The sequence below is a fragment of the Ambystoma mexicanum genome, chromosome 1p (assembly GCF_040938575.1).
Source record: "Ambystoma mexicanum isolate Mex_15411 chromosome 1p, UKY_AmexF1_1, whole genome shotgun sequence".
In the NCBI taxonomy this organism is placed as follows: Eukaryota; Metazoa; Chordata; class Amphibia; order Caudata; family Ambystomatidae; genus Ambystoma; species Ambystoma mexicanum.
Window position 1 is genome coordinate 5,859,526 of NC_090921.1, and position 14,869 is coordinate 5,874,394.

Sequence of the window (14,869 nt, forward strand, 5' to 3'; positions counted from 1 at the left end):
CCTGGAAAAGAAAATATCCAAATATGGGACATGTGCTTTGATGAGAATTTTGTGTGGTCTTGTGGGTAAGCGCCAACACTGCTAACGTGCAACTTGGGTGAAATCCTGGTAGCTAATCACTTGAGCAAGTTTGCCTGCCACAAAAATACCCAAGTGGTGCTGTGTCTACCCTCTGAATAAAAGTGACACTGTCCACCCAGATGCATCATTTCCTTCTGCCCTGAAAAGCGGCACAGGGCCACAGTAAAGGAGAATAACTGCTCCAGTGTCCAGGTTTTCAAACTCTCTTGCCACATGACATCCTGGGCAAACATTCACGACTCATTTGCTCTCTCATCTCCCCTTCTCAACCCACTGTTTGCCTTTCAACTTTCAGCAATGCTCTGCTTTATAAAAGATGGCCTGAAAAGTACACAAACCATAGTAAGGTACACACACAAAAGTATTTAAGGATTTATATATTTGTGTGCAGATTTGTTCACTGAGCCGTCTGGCCAGGCTAGTCCAGGACTGAGGCAGGTTGAGTCCCGACATCCGGTCAGACATCTGATGCCAGATCTCGGATCCGGCAAGAGGCGCCCCATGGGCCAGCGCTGTGCACAGGCATGGAATTAGTCTCTGGAGAGATGCCAAGGATACCCGGAGATCCCATGTGTAGCCGCACCTGCACTGCCTGCTGCAGGCTGTTCTCACCTCCTTCTTACTAGTGCACTGGGCCACCTTCTTTTGCCCGCAGTATCATGCGCGCATCTGTTGCTTGTCGATGCCCCGCAGGGGGCCCAGCAGGTACCCTCCAGAACCTATAATCCCCAAGCCATTTAGTGGGACCAAGCGGATGAGGGCTACCAACCTTAACCCTTTGTGCTGTGCATGGCAAGGACGCTCATGTTCGAGGTGGTTTGAAGGAAAACTGAGGCCTCTTGCGCAAGGGCTGGTTATACCTCTATAGAATGGGCAGATCCAACAAAGAAGAGCTTAGAAAGGCTCTGGAAGGAGGGAAATCCTCTCAAAGGTATGTACTGAGACAAGGAAGAGGGACGTGGAGGTAATGGCACTATACCGCTAACCAACATAACACATTTGCCTTCTGTTGCGCCTTTATGGGCCAGCGGCCCCTGGGGGGAAGTGACATCACCAAGGGACAAACCAAACCAGTGGGAAGGGGGAGAAGGGGCTGGGAAAGGAAGCGGGACCTGGTGGGAAAGAAAAGAGAGTAATACAGTTGCTGTTCCCCTCCTTATATTGAGTGCCCCAGAGTGCGTGTCTCCTTACGCTCGCATATCCTAATAGGTCGATATAGCACCTCTCTCCTTTTTCCCCTTCTCTATCATTTACTATAGACAACACCCTCTCTCTGGTCAGTAGAGCTCAAAACCATCAGGAGGGAAAGCATCTCTCTGGTCACTCTCATACTTGCGCTGCTGCTCTTTCTCTCAAAATCTACTCTACTGACTGCACGCACAAACCGCAGTTATTAAAAAGCAGAGCCGTTAATGATAAGCACGGGGATATAGCTCAGTGGTAGAGCATTTGACTGCAGATCTCAAGAGGTCCCCGTTTCAAATCCGGGTGTCCCCATTTTTTTTTCATTTATTATTATAAAACTTACTTTCTCAGTTCATTAAGAATTGCCTTTCTTTTCTGTGCAAAGCTGACATCCGTGAACAGTCGCTGCTCTGAAACGTGGAAATTTAAAATACGTTCTTAAGTTTTCTAAATGTTATGAACTGGCCGGGTCTTCTTTCTATGACACCCAACTTCCTACCACAACCAAAAAGTGATGGATGGAAGATTTTAAGATGCCTCAAGATTCCATACCACAAGTATTTGAGCTCGGCTGTGCCAATGCACTTGGCCATGATCAGTGAAACTCAGCCATTGGCCTACAAAGTATGCGACCCGGGTCTGAGCCTACACTATGTTTCCTAGCTCAGTGTGTGAAGATTTATTGAAGATACTTTTTTTTTGTTGTTTATAGTCCATCAGGCCTTCTAAGGCAAGAGACTTTGCAAAAAAGAGCCTTGTCCCCAGAAGAAATGGAAAACATGTTAAGGGGATCTGACAAGGGTCCTGGGTGGGGCTGGAGTTTGGAGGTGGTGCCGGTTTCAAGGAAGCAGAGTTCAGAGGGGGCGGAGCTGGCAGTTGAACTACACTCAAAGGAAATGTTCTGAATGATAGTTTTAAAATGGTGAAATTTCTTTCATGCTGCTTCTTTCCAATAACTACGCTGGCAAAATATAAAAGGTGCTCACCGTTTAAACCTGGGAATCTATAGTGCAATATTCCCTGGAAAACCAAATATCCAAATATGAGACATGTGCTTTGATGACAATTTTGTGTGGTCTTGTGGGTAAGCGCCAACACTGGGAACTTGCAACTTGGGTGAAATTCTGGTAGCTAATCACTTGAGCAAGATTGCCGCCCTCAAAAACACCCAAGTGGTGCTATGTCTACCCTCTGAAAAAAAGCGACACTGTCCACCCAGATGCATCCTTTCCTTGTGCCGTAAAAAGCAGCACAGGGCCACAGTAAAGGAGAATAACTGCTCCAGTGTCCTGGATTGTAAACTCCCTCGCCACATTACATCCGGGACAAAAAGTCACGACTCACTTGCACTCTCATCTCCCCTTCTCAACCCCCTGTTTGGCTTTCAACTTTCAACAATGCTCTGCTTTATGAAAGATGGCCTGAAAAGTACACAAACCATAGTAAGGCATACACACATATGTATTTAAGGATTTATATATTTGTGTGCAGATTTGATCACCGAGCTGTCTGGCCATGCCAGTCCAGGCTGAGGCAGGCTGAGGCCCTAGATCCGGTCAGACATCTGATGCCAGATCTCGGACACGGCAAGAGCCGGCCCATGGGCCAGCGCTGTGCACAGGCATGGAATTAATCTCGGGAGAGATGCCAAGGATACCCGGAGATCCCAGGTGTAGACGCACCTGCACTGCCTGCTGCAGGCTGTTCGCACCTCCTTCCCAATCGCATTGGGCCACCTTCTTTTGCCTGCTGTATCATGGACGCATCTGTTGGGTGTCGATGCCCCGCAGGGGGCACAGCAGGCATCCTCCAGCCCCTATGATCCGCAAGCCCTGCAGTGGGACTAACGGATGAGGGCTACCAACCTTAACCCTTTGTGCTGTGCATGGCAAGGAAGCTCATCATGTTCCAGGTGGTACGAAGAAAAACTGAGGCCTCCTGCATAAGGGCCGGTTATACCTCCAGAGAAGGGGCAGAGCCAACAAAGAAGAGCTTAGAAAGGGCTCTGGGCAGAGGGAGATCCTCTCAAAGGTAAGTACTGAGACAAGGAAGCGGGACGTGGAGGTAATGGCACTATACCGCCAACCAACATAACACATTTGCCTTCTGTTGCGCCTTTATGGGACAGGGGCCCCTGGGGGGAAGTGACATCACAGAAGGACAAACCAAACCAGTGGGTAGGGGGAGAAGGGACTGGGAAAGGAAGCGGGACATGGTGGAAGGAAAAGAAAGTAATACAGCTGCTGTTCCCCACCTTATATTGAGTGCCCCATAGCGCGTGTCTCCTTACGCTCACATTTCCTAATAGACCTATATAGCACCTCTTGCCTCTTTCCCCTTCTCTACCCTTTACTATGGACAACCCAATGTAAATAATTTGGCTAAAATCTTGTAACGACACATTCTGAGTTCTAACTTTGTGTATCTCATTTGTCAATGTATACTGTTTACCATTACGTAACTTTGTAAGCTTTGCATTTCCTTGCTGCGCCCTGCTACCTTCGGGTCAGGTGCGCTCTACAAATTGAATAAACAAACAAACAAAGCCCCCTCTCCCTGGTCAGTAGAGTGCAAAACCATCAGGAGGGAAAGCATCTCTCTGGTCACTCTCATACTCGTGCTGCTGCCCTTTCTTACACAATCTCCTGTGCTGACTTCATGCACAAACAACGGTTAAGAAAAAGCAGAGGCTCACCTGTGTCATCTGGGGATATAGCTTAGTGGTAGAGCATTTGACTGCAGATCAAGAGGTCCCCGGTTCAAATCCGGGTGTCCCCTTATTTTTATCATTTATTATTATAAAACTTACTTTCTCAGTTCATTAAGAATTGCCTTTCTTTTCTGTGCAAAGCTGACATCCGTGAACAGTCGCTGCTCTGAAATGTGGAACTTTAAAATACTTTCTTAAGTTTTCTAAATTGAAATATCTCTACGGTTGAAAACTCGAAAGAAGAACACATCACATCCATGTTTTTGTTTTTAGCTCTGAAGTCAGTATTTACACGGAGCTCTTAACACATAACATCGCAGCAAAGGTCACTTAACCTGCTGTGCTACCTATGCAGATTTCTTCTTTAGGACTCATCACTCAAATTACAAAGAATCCAGTCTCAGATGTGGTTCTCTGATCGTGAGCACTGCACTACCAGCAGTGCCATTCATATGCATGCCTTAAAAGAGAAGCGTCAGTGCCCACAGTCTCGTTTAAGCTATACATTTGGAAACTGAAAGCACAAGTGTTCCTACTTTCTCAACTCACTGGTGGGACGCGGCGGTAGGGGGGAGGCGACACTTGTAGCACATATAATCGCCTGTGTGGTACTAGGGGACGGAGGTATTCATATCTGCACGACCGGCAACTTTGTAACAGACTGTGAAGCCTTCCCGGTTCGTTCAGACTATGAATCCCTCCGCCGGGGACCCTGTGACCGCGTTAATGCAGGCCCTAGAGGCCTTTAGAACCGACATGGCCACTGCCACGACCGCCATTCACCACCGCCTTGATGCCCTCCAGAGTACACGTTTTCCCTTGCCCGGTGATGATGACGAACCCCGTCCTGCCTCTCCAGCCCAGCCTGCTCCGACTTCAGCCACCGTTCCCACTCCAGTGTTGCTCCCGTTGACTCCCCCTCTTGCTGCTCCAGAACGCTTCCAGGGTGAACCCCGGAAATATCGCACCTTCATAAATCAGTGTAAATTACATTTCTTATGCAAACCTCAGGCTTTTCCCGACTCTGTCACTAAGGCCACCTTCCTTCTGTCTCATTTGTCCGGGGTAGCTGCCACTTGGGCAAATCCATTGTTGGAAAACGATCACCCTGCCTTATACGATTTCGATCTGCTGGTCGCAGAAATGGCAAAGGTATTCGATACCCGTTACAAGGCCCAGGCACGGGACCTGGAATTACTTGATCTCACACAGGGTAGGCAAACATTGATAGAATATATCACCCGTTTTAACCAATTGGCCGCAGAAAGTTCCTGGCCAGAGGAAAAAAAGGCGATCGTTTTCTACCGGGGCTTGTCCAATGCCATGAAAGATGCTCTGTCGGTGGTTCCTGCTCTGACTTCTGTTTTTCGGATCTAGTTGATCTCACACTGCAGTTAGACGCCCGCAGATCCGAGCAGAAGGCAGAAGCGACATTTGCTAGTCACTCTTCCCCGGAACCTCCATCTACCAGTCCCGAACCCATGCAAATAGGCGGGATCCGCAGTCCAATAACACCGACTGAAAGGGAACGTCGGAGGACAGATAACGCCTGCTTTTATTGCGGACTCAACGGGCACTATGTGAAAGAATGCCCTCGACGTCCCAGAAGCAAGACTCCGTTTTTTCAGAAGGCTCGCCCATGAGAGAGGGGGCACCGGCGAGCCCTTCATTGACCCCCACTGAACCCGCCTTTGGTCCAATCAGACCCATAGTAGTGCACGCCTTATTAAAACCAACCAGGGAGATCACACACACTGTCTATCCTGTGATCGATTCAGGGGCCACTGGCTGCTTCATGGACATCGCTTTAGCCCATAGTCTTAACTTACCTCTAATCAAAAAGGAGCATCCTGAACCCGTACAAGCAGTCAATGGCACGTCCCTGACTTCTGGCCTGATCAGACATCAAACGGCCCCTCTTGAGGTGGCAATACAAGGCACACATAAAGAGACCCTGTCATTCGATCCCATCACTACACCGCAGTTCGGTATCGTTCTAGGTATCCCCTGGTTGAGGCAACATAACCCTTTGATCAATTGGGGAACAGGACACGTATCGTTTGAGTCAGAGTTATGTCAACATTTTTGCCTGATAGAACCAGACTCCCTTGTTTCTCCTGCCACGATTCTTGGCGCCATGGCCTCCTCCCGACTCACTGATGACACAGCAGAGGCTACCATATTACATACCGTAGGGGCCATCTCGGTTAGCATCCCTGTTGAATACCAAGATTTCCACATGGTTTTTGATAAGGCATCCACGGAGGGTTTGCCCCCACATAGGGCCTACGATTGTCCTATTGATCTCATTCCAGATGCCCCCATACCAAAGGGGAGGATCTACTCGTTGTCACCTTCCGAGGAACAAGCCCTGAAGGATTACATACAGCAGGCTCTGTGTCTAGGTCATATCTGTCCCTCCTGTTCCCCAGCTGCTAGCCCCATTTTCTTTGTGCCAAAGAAGGAAGGTGATCTACGCCCGTGCGTGGACTATAGACGGTTGAATGCCATCACCATCAAAAACAGGTATCCTATTCCACTCATTTCTACGCTGTTAGATAAGTTAACGGCCGCCTCTATCTTTACCAAGATGGACCTGAGAGGGGCGTACAATCTGACCCGCATGCGGCGTGGGGACGAGTGGAAAACGGCCTTTTGTTCTCGACAGGGGTTGTTTGAGTACACCGTGATGCCCTTTGGGCTCTGTAACGCTCCTGCCACATTCCAACGCTTCATCAATGATGTATTATCTGACATTCTTGATGTATTCGTGGTGGTCTATTTAGATGATATCTTGATCTTCTCATCCTCTCTGGATGACCATATCGGGCATGTAAGAGAAGTCCTCTCTCGCCTCAAAAGAAACGCCTTGTTCGCCAAACCCGAAAAGTGTTTGTTTCATTCTCAAGAAGTAGAGTTCCTGGGTTTTCACATTACACCCGGTGGGTTGACCATGAATCAGACAAAAGTACGTGCAATCACGGAGTGGCCTACCCCCGTCAAACTCAAACAACTCCAATCGTTTCTCGGTTTTGCCAACTTTTACAGGCGATTCATCGCCGGCTTTTCTGCAAACGTTTCTCCCCTGACCGCCCTCACCAGCCCTCATGTCCCCTTCATCTGGACACCTGACCACCAAGGGGCCTTCGAGGCACTCAAGTCCAGGTTTGTTTCTGCCCCTGTGCTACAACACCCTGACCCGGAGATTCCTTTTGTTGTAGAGGCGGATGCCTCCTCTTTCGCGTTAGGTGCCATACTTTCTCAACCTTGTTCTGCTACTGGGCTTTTGCATCCTATAGCTTATCATTCACGTAAATTCTCGACAGCCGAGTCCCATTATACCGTAACAGAAAAGGAACTGTTAGCCATTAAGGATGCACTTCAAACCTGGCGTCACCATCTAATGGGGGCAAAGCATCAAACGGTGGTGTACACAGATCATAAAAACCTGCAGGATCTTGCCTCTCTGAAATGTGTGAACAGTAGGCAGGTGCGTTGGCATTTATTCTTCGCCGCATTCGATTTTGTGGTAAAGCATAGGCCAGCTCTCGCTCATGGTAAAGTGGATGCACTTTCACGTTCTCCTGGGGGAGTATTGCTTTCCACATTTCCGGACACATTATTGGGAAAGGGCCATGTCATCTGCCTATGTACACCGACCCCAACCATGCTTACCACGATTAAAAATTGGACCTGCCAACACCGGCACATACTCACTGAATGGGACATTACACTTCAGGAGGGACTGCCATTCATTCAAGGGAAATTATTCCTCCCCACTAGCGATGTATGCAATCAGGCACTTGCCTGGTCTCATGATGCTGCCATCAACGGACATCCAGGGCAACAACGTACCTTGGAGTTATTACGACGTTGGTGTTGGTGGCCGTTAATGGGAAGGGATGTAGCGAACTATGTAAACACCTGTGCGATCTGTGCCCAATGTAAATCACGCAGGGGACGTCCTTTGGGTTTGCTCCAACCTCTACCCATTCCCCCCAAACCATGGCACACCGTCTCTATGGACCTTATCACAGACTTACCCCGCAGACAGGGGTATGATACCATCTGGGTCATCGTTGATTCTTATACTAAAATGGCCTGTTTCATTCCCTGAACTGGCGTGCCATCAGCCCCGACCTTGGCCCGTTTGTTTTTTAGGTCTGTCTTTTGTCTTTTCGGCCTCCCACAAGTCATCATATCAGACCGTGGAGCACAATTCACGTCCTGTTTTTGGCGTTCTCTGACCAAGCTCCTGGGTATTGATGCCCGCTTCTCCTCGGCCTATCACCCGGAAAGTAATGGACAGACGGAAAGGGTGAATCAGGCTCTAGAACAGTTTTTGCGCTGCCTGACCCTTCAGTATCAAGACTCCTGTTTCGATCTGCTCCATCTCGCTGAATTTGCCTACAATAATGCATGGCACTCGGCCACCGGCTTTTCTCCTTTCTATTCCATGTATGGCCAACACCCACGCACCCTTCCACTTCCGGACTTTCCTTCTGCCACCCCTGCTGCTACTGCTTGTGCCCGCGATCTAACTGAGGTTCATGCCCAAACCATGATCCATCTCCGTGAGGCACAGACAGCTATGAAGAAGAAGGCAGACAGGAAACGAGCAGTAGCACCTGTGTATCATGTAGGGGACCGTGTTTGGTTGTCAACTCGCCATTTACACATCCCAGGCTGTCGAAACTTCTGCCCCGGTTTGTCGGCCCCTACAGAATTGCGAAAGTTCTGAACCCTGTAGCCTTGCGCCTTGCTATTCCATCTGCTTGGCGTATACACCCGGTTTTTCATACTTCCCTCCTTAAACCATACCTTGCCCCTACCCGGGTCCATACTCCACCTGCTCCTGTTTCAGTCTCCACACTCGATGTCTTTGAGGTCAGTGCCATTTTGGGTTCCCGTCTGCACAGAGGTCGGCTCCAATACCTCGTGGACTGGTTGAGCTATGGTCCGGAGGAGCGCTCTTGGGTTCCATCTCGGGGCGTCCAGGCCCCGCTTCTTGTTGCGCGCTTCCATAAGGACCATCCCTCCTGCCCACGAGGTCGTGGGCCTTTGAGGGGGGACTCTGTTACATCTTCCACGTCCTCTACCTTACGAACTCCTATGTTTCCCACAGACTCACGTTTCCACACACCCACATTACGTAGCCCCCGATGCTTACCTCTGGGTGTGCAGACAAGGCGGCACCATTGCACTCGTCATGTCAGGGGGGTCCATGGCAGGCTTGGTGTCTATCGCCCTTGTCTCCGTTGGCAATGTAATTGGAGGTTCCCATTTGGCCGCAATCACCATTGCTCGTGTGGACCTGATCGTCACGTGAGGAGACCAAACGCAATCGGTATCACGTGACGACCCCCACGCCTCAACGTTTCCTTGTTGAGCATCACGTGATTTTCTCCAATGGTTTAAATGCATTCAGAAACACCGAAACGTTGCTTCACAGCTGGTCTTTCTCTTGGACATTGCTACGCTTCGAATTTACCAGGAACTTTTGGTCACTCGACAGCGGTCTGCCTAACGGATTGCTTTCTCTTAACCCTGAACTTGCCTTGATTAGCTCTGGAACTCTTGGTTTACTCGACCACGGCCTGATTAATGGATTTTCTCCACGAACCACGATTTTTGGAACCTGGGCCTATGACCTCTCACTAGGCATTCGCCTGATCAAGCACTTCAAACTCCAGTGCTTACCATCATCATACCAGAGGTTGTGGAAACCTATCCGAACCCGAGCTCAGGTCCAATCACTCTCCTTCCTTTCCGGGTGGGCCTACAGTACACATACAGTACACATAGGTAAGAACATTTAGTTTCTATTCCTAGATACTCTGTAAAATTGCATTTCGCCTTGTACTAATCCCTCCTTGCCTTACAGCGCTCAAAGGGTCCTTCCGGCAGTTCCTGACTCCAGACTCGACGAACTACCACACCTGTGGCCTCAAGGATTGCACAGGCAGTGTTCATATAATCGCCTGTGTGGTACTTGGGGACGGAGGTATTCATATCTGCACGACCGGCAATTTTGTAACAGAGGGCTACCAACCTTAACCCTTTGTGCTGTGCATGGCCAGGAAGCTCATCATGTTCCAGGTGGTACGAAGAAAAACTGAGGCCTCCTGCATAAGGGCCGGTTATACCTCCAGAGAAGGGGCAGAGCCAACAAAGAAGAGCTTAGAAAGGGCTCTGGGCAGAGGGAGATCCTCTCAAATGTAAGTACTGAGACAAGGAAGCGGGACGTGGAGGTAATGGCACTATACCGCCAACCAACATAACACATTTGCCTTCTGTTGCGCCTTTATGGGACAGGGGCCCCTGGGGGGAAGTGACATCACAGAGGGACAAACCAAACCAGTGGGTAGGGGGAGAAGGGACTGGGAAAGGAAGCGGGACATGGTGGAAGGAAAAGAAAGTAATACAGTTGCTGTTCCCCACCTTATATTGAGTGCCCCATAGCGCGTGTCTCCTTACGCTCACATTTCCTAATAGACCTATATAGCACCTCTTGCCTCTTTCCCCTTCTCTACCCTTTACTATCGACAACCCAATGTAAATAATTTGGCTAAAATGTTGTAACGACACATTCTGAGCTCTAACTTTGTGTATCTCATTTGTCAATGAATACTGTTTACCATTATGTAACTTTGTAAGCTTTGCATTTCCTTGCTGCGCCCTGCTACCTTCGGGTCAGGTGCGCTCTACAAATTGAATAAACAAACAAACAAAGCCCCCTCTCCCTGGTCAAACCATCAGGAGGGAAAGCATCTCTCTGGTCACTCTCATACTCGTGCTGCTGCCCTTTCTTGCACAATCTCCTGTGCTGACTTCATGCACAAACAACGGTTAAGAAAAAGCAGAGGCTTTCCTCCGTCAACTGGGGATAAAGCTCAGTGGTAGAGCATTTGACTGCAGATCAAGAGGTCCCCTATTCGAATCCGGGTGTCCCCTTCTTTTTATCATTTATTATTATAAAACTTACTTTCTCAGTTCATTAAGAATGGCCTTTCTTTTCTGTGCAAAGCTGACATCCGTGAACAGTCGCTGCTCTGAAATGTGGAACTTTAAAATACTTTCTTAAGTTTTCTAAATTGAAATATCTCTACGGTTGAAAACTCGAAAGAAGAACACATCACATCCATGTTTTTGTTTTTAGCTCTGAAGTCAGTATTTACACGGAGCTCTTAACACATAACATCGCAGCAAAGGTCACTTAACCTGCTGTGCTACCTATGCAGATTTCTTCTTTAGGACTCATCACTCAAATTACAAAGAATCCAGTCTCAGATGTGGTTCTCTGATCGTGAGCACTGCACTACCAGCAGTGTCATTCATATGCATGCCTTAAAAGAGTAGCGTCAGTGCCCACAGTCTCGTTTAAGCTATACATTTGGAAACTGAAAGCACAGGTGTTCCTACTTTCCCAACTCACTGGTGGGACGCGGCGGTAGGGGGGAGGCGACACTTGTAGCACATATAATCGCCTGTGTGGTACTAGGGGACGGAGGTATTCATATCTGCACGACCGGCAACTTTGTAACAGACTGTGAAGCCTTCCCGGTTCGTTCAGACTATGAATCCCTCCGCCGGGGACCCTGTGACCGCGTTAATGCAGGCCCTAGAGGCCCTTAGAACCGACATGGCCACTGCCACGACCGCCATTCACCACCGCCTTGATGCCCTCCAGAGTACACGTTTTCCCTTGCCCGGTGATGATGACGAATCCCGTCCTGCCTCTCCAGCCCAGCCTGCCCCGACTTCAGCCACCGTTCCCACTCCAGTGTTGCTCCCGTTGACTCCCCCTCTTGCTGCTCCAGAACGCTTCCAGGGTGAACCCCGGAAATATCGCACCTTCATAAATCAGTGTAAATTACATTTCTTGTGCAAACCTCAGGCTTTTCCCGACTCTGTCACTAAGGCCACCTTCCTTCTGTCTCATTTGTCCGGGGTAGCTGCCACTTGGGCAAATCCATTGTTGGAAAACGATCACCCTGCCTTATACGATTTCGATCTGCTGGTCGCAGAAATGGCAAAGGTATTCGATACCCGTTACAAGGCCCAGGCACGGGACCTGGAATTACTTGATCTCACACAGGGTAGGCAAACATTGATAGAATATATCACCCGTTTTAACCAATTGGCCGCAGAAACTTCCTGGCCAGAGGAAAAAAAGGCGATCGTTTTCTACCGGGGCTTGTCCAATGCCATGAAAGATGCTCTGTCGGTGGTTCCTGCTCTGACTTCTGTTTTTCGGATCTAGTTGATCTCACACTGCAGTTAGACGCCCGCAGATCCGAGCAGAAGGCAGAAGCGACATTTGCTAGTCACTCTTCCCGGGAACCTCCATCTACCAGTCCCGAACCGATGCAAATAGGCGGGATCCGCAGTCCAATAACACCGACTGAAAGGGAACGTCGGAGGACAGATAACGCCAGCTTTTATTGCGGACTCAACGGGCACTATGTGAAAGAATGCCCTCGACGTCCCAGAAACAAGACTCCGTTTTTTCAGAAGGCTCGCCCATGAGAGAGGGGGCACCGGCGAGCCCTTCATTGACCCCCACTGAACCCGCCTTTGGTCCAATCAGACCCATAGTAGTGCAGGCCTTATTAAAACCAACCAGGGAGATCACACACACTGTCTATCCTGTGATCGATTCAGGGGCCACTGGCTGCTTCATGGACATCGCTTTAGCCCAAAGTCTTAACTTACCGCTAATCAAAAAGGAGCATCCTGAGCCCGTACAAGCAGTCAATGGCACGTCCCTGACTTCTGGCCTGATCAGACATCAAACGGCCCCTCTTGAGGTGGTAATACAAGGCACACATAAAGAGACCCTGTCATTCGATCCCATCACTACACCGCAGTTCGGTATCGTTCTAGGTATCCCCTGGTTGAGGCAACATAACCCTTTGATCAATTGGGGAACAGGACACGTATCGTTTGAGTCAGAGTTATGTCAACATTTTTGCCTGATAGAACCAGACTCCCTTGTTTCTCCTGCCACGATTCTTGGCGCCATGGCCTCCTCCCGACTCACTGATGACACAGCAGAGGCTACCATATTACATACCGTAGGGGCCATCTCGGTTAGCATCCCTGTTGAATACCAAGATTTCCACATGGTTTTTGATAAGGCATCCACGGAGGGTTTGCCCCCACATAGGGCCTACGATTGTCCTATTGATCTCATTCTAGATGCCCCCATACCAAAGAGGAGGATCTACTCGTTGTCACCTTCCGAGGAACAAGCCCTGAAGGATTACATACAGCAGGCTCTGCGTCTAGGTCATATCTGTCCCTCCTGTTCTCCAGCTGCTAGCCCCATTTTCTTTGTGCCAAAGAAGGAAGGTGATCTACGCCCGTGCGTGGACTATAGACGGTTGAATGCCATCACCATCAAAAACAGGTATCCTATTCCACTCATTTCTACGCTGTTAGATAAGTTAACGGCCGCCTCTATCTTTACCAAGATGGACCTGAGAGGGGCGTACAATCTGACCCGCATGCGGCGTGGGGACGAGTGGAAAACGGCCTTTTGTTCTCGACAGGGGTTGTTTGAGTACACCGTGATGCCCTTTGGGCTCTGTAACGCTCCTGCCACATTCCAACGCTTCATCAATGATGTATTATCTGACATTCTTGATGTATTCGTGGTGGTCTATTTAGATGATATCTTGATCTTCTCATCCTCTCTGGATGACCATATCGGGCATGTAAGAGAAGTCCTCTCTCGCCTCAAAAGAAACGCCTTGTTCGCCAAACCCGAAAAGTGTTTGTTTCATTCTCAAGAAGTAGAGTTCCTGGGTTTTCACATTACACCCGGTGGGTTGACCATGAATCAGACAAAAGTACGTGCAATCACGGAGTGGCCTACCCCCGTCAAACTCAAACAACTCCAATCGTTTCTCGGTTTTGCCAACTTTTACAGGCGATTCATCGCCGGCTTTTCTGCCATCGTTTCTCCCCTGACCGCCCTCACCAGCCCTCATGTCCCCTTCATCTGGACACCTGACCACCAAGGGGCCTTCGAGGCACTCAAGTCCAGGTTTGTTTCTGCCCCTGTGCTACAACACCCTGACCCGGAGATTCCTTTTGTTGTAGAGGCGGATGCCTCCTCTTTCGCGTTAGGTGCCATACTTTCTCAACCTTGTTCTGCTACTGGGCTTTTGCATCCTATAGCTTATCATTCACGTAAATTCTCGACAGCCAAGTCCCATTATACCGTAACAGAAAAGGAACTGTTAGCCATTAAGGATGCACTTCAAACCTGGCGTCACCATCTAATGGGGGCAAAGCATCAAACGGTGGTGTACACAGATCATAAAAACCTGCAGGATCTTGCCTCTCTGAAATGTGTGAACAGTAGGCAGGTGCGTTGGCATTTATTCTTCGCCGCATTCGATTTTGTGGTAAAGCATAGGCCAGCTCTCGCTCATGGTAAAGTGGATGCACTTTCACGTTCTCCTGGGGGAGAATTGCTTTCCAGATTTCCGGACACATTATTGGGAAAGGGCCATGTCATCTGCCTATGTACACCGACCCCAACCATGCTTACCACGATTAAAAATTGGACCTGCCAACACCGGCACATACTCACTGAATGGGACATTACACTTCAGGAGGGACTGCCATTCATTCAAGGGAAATTATTCCTCCCCACTAGCGATGTATGCAATCAGGCACTTGCCTGGTCTCATGATGCTGCCATCAACGGACATCCAGGGCAACAACGTACCTTGGAGTTATTACGACGTTGGTGTTGGTGGCCGTCAATGGGAAGGGATGTAGCGAACTATGTAAACACCTGTGCGATATGTGCCCAATGTAAATCACGCAGGGGACGTCCTTTGGGTTTGCTCCAACCTCTACCCATTCCCCCCAAACCAT

The 14,869-nt window shown here is 49.2% G+C and overlaps 1 non-coding gene across 1 annotated transcript; it reads left to right on the forward strand.

The window, feature by feature from the left end:
- The first annotated feature begins 3,972 nt into the window (after positions 1-3,972).
- TRNAC-GCA (transfer RNA cysteine (anticodon GCA)) lies at positions 3,973-4,044 on the forward strand. The gene has a single exon. It is a non-coding gene; the product is annotated as a tRNA-Cys (tRNA).
- The last annotated feature ends 10,825 nt before the right edge of the window (positions 4,045-14,869 follow it).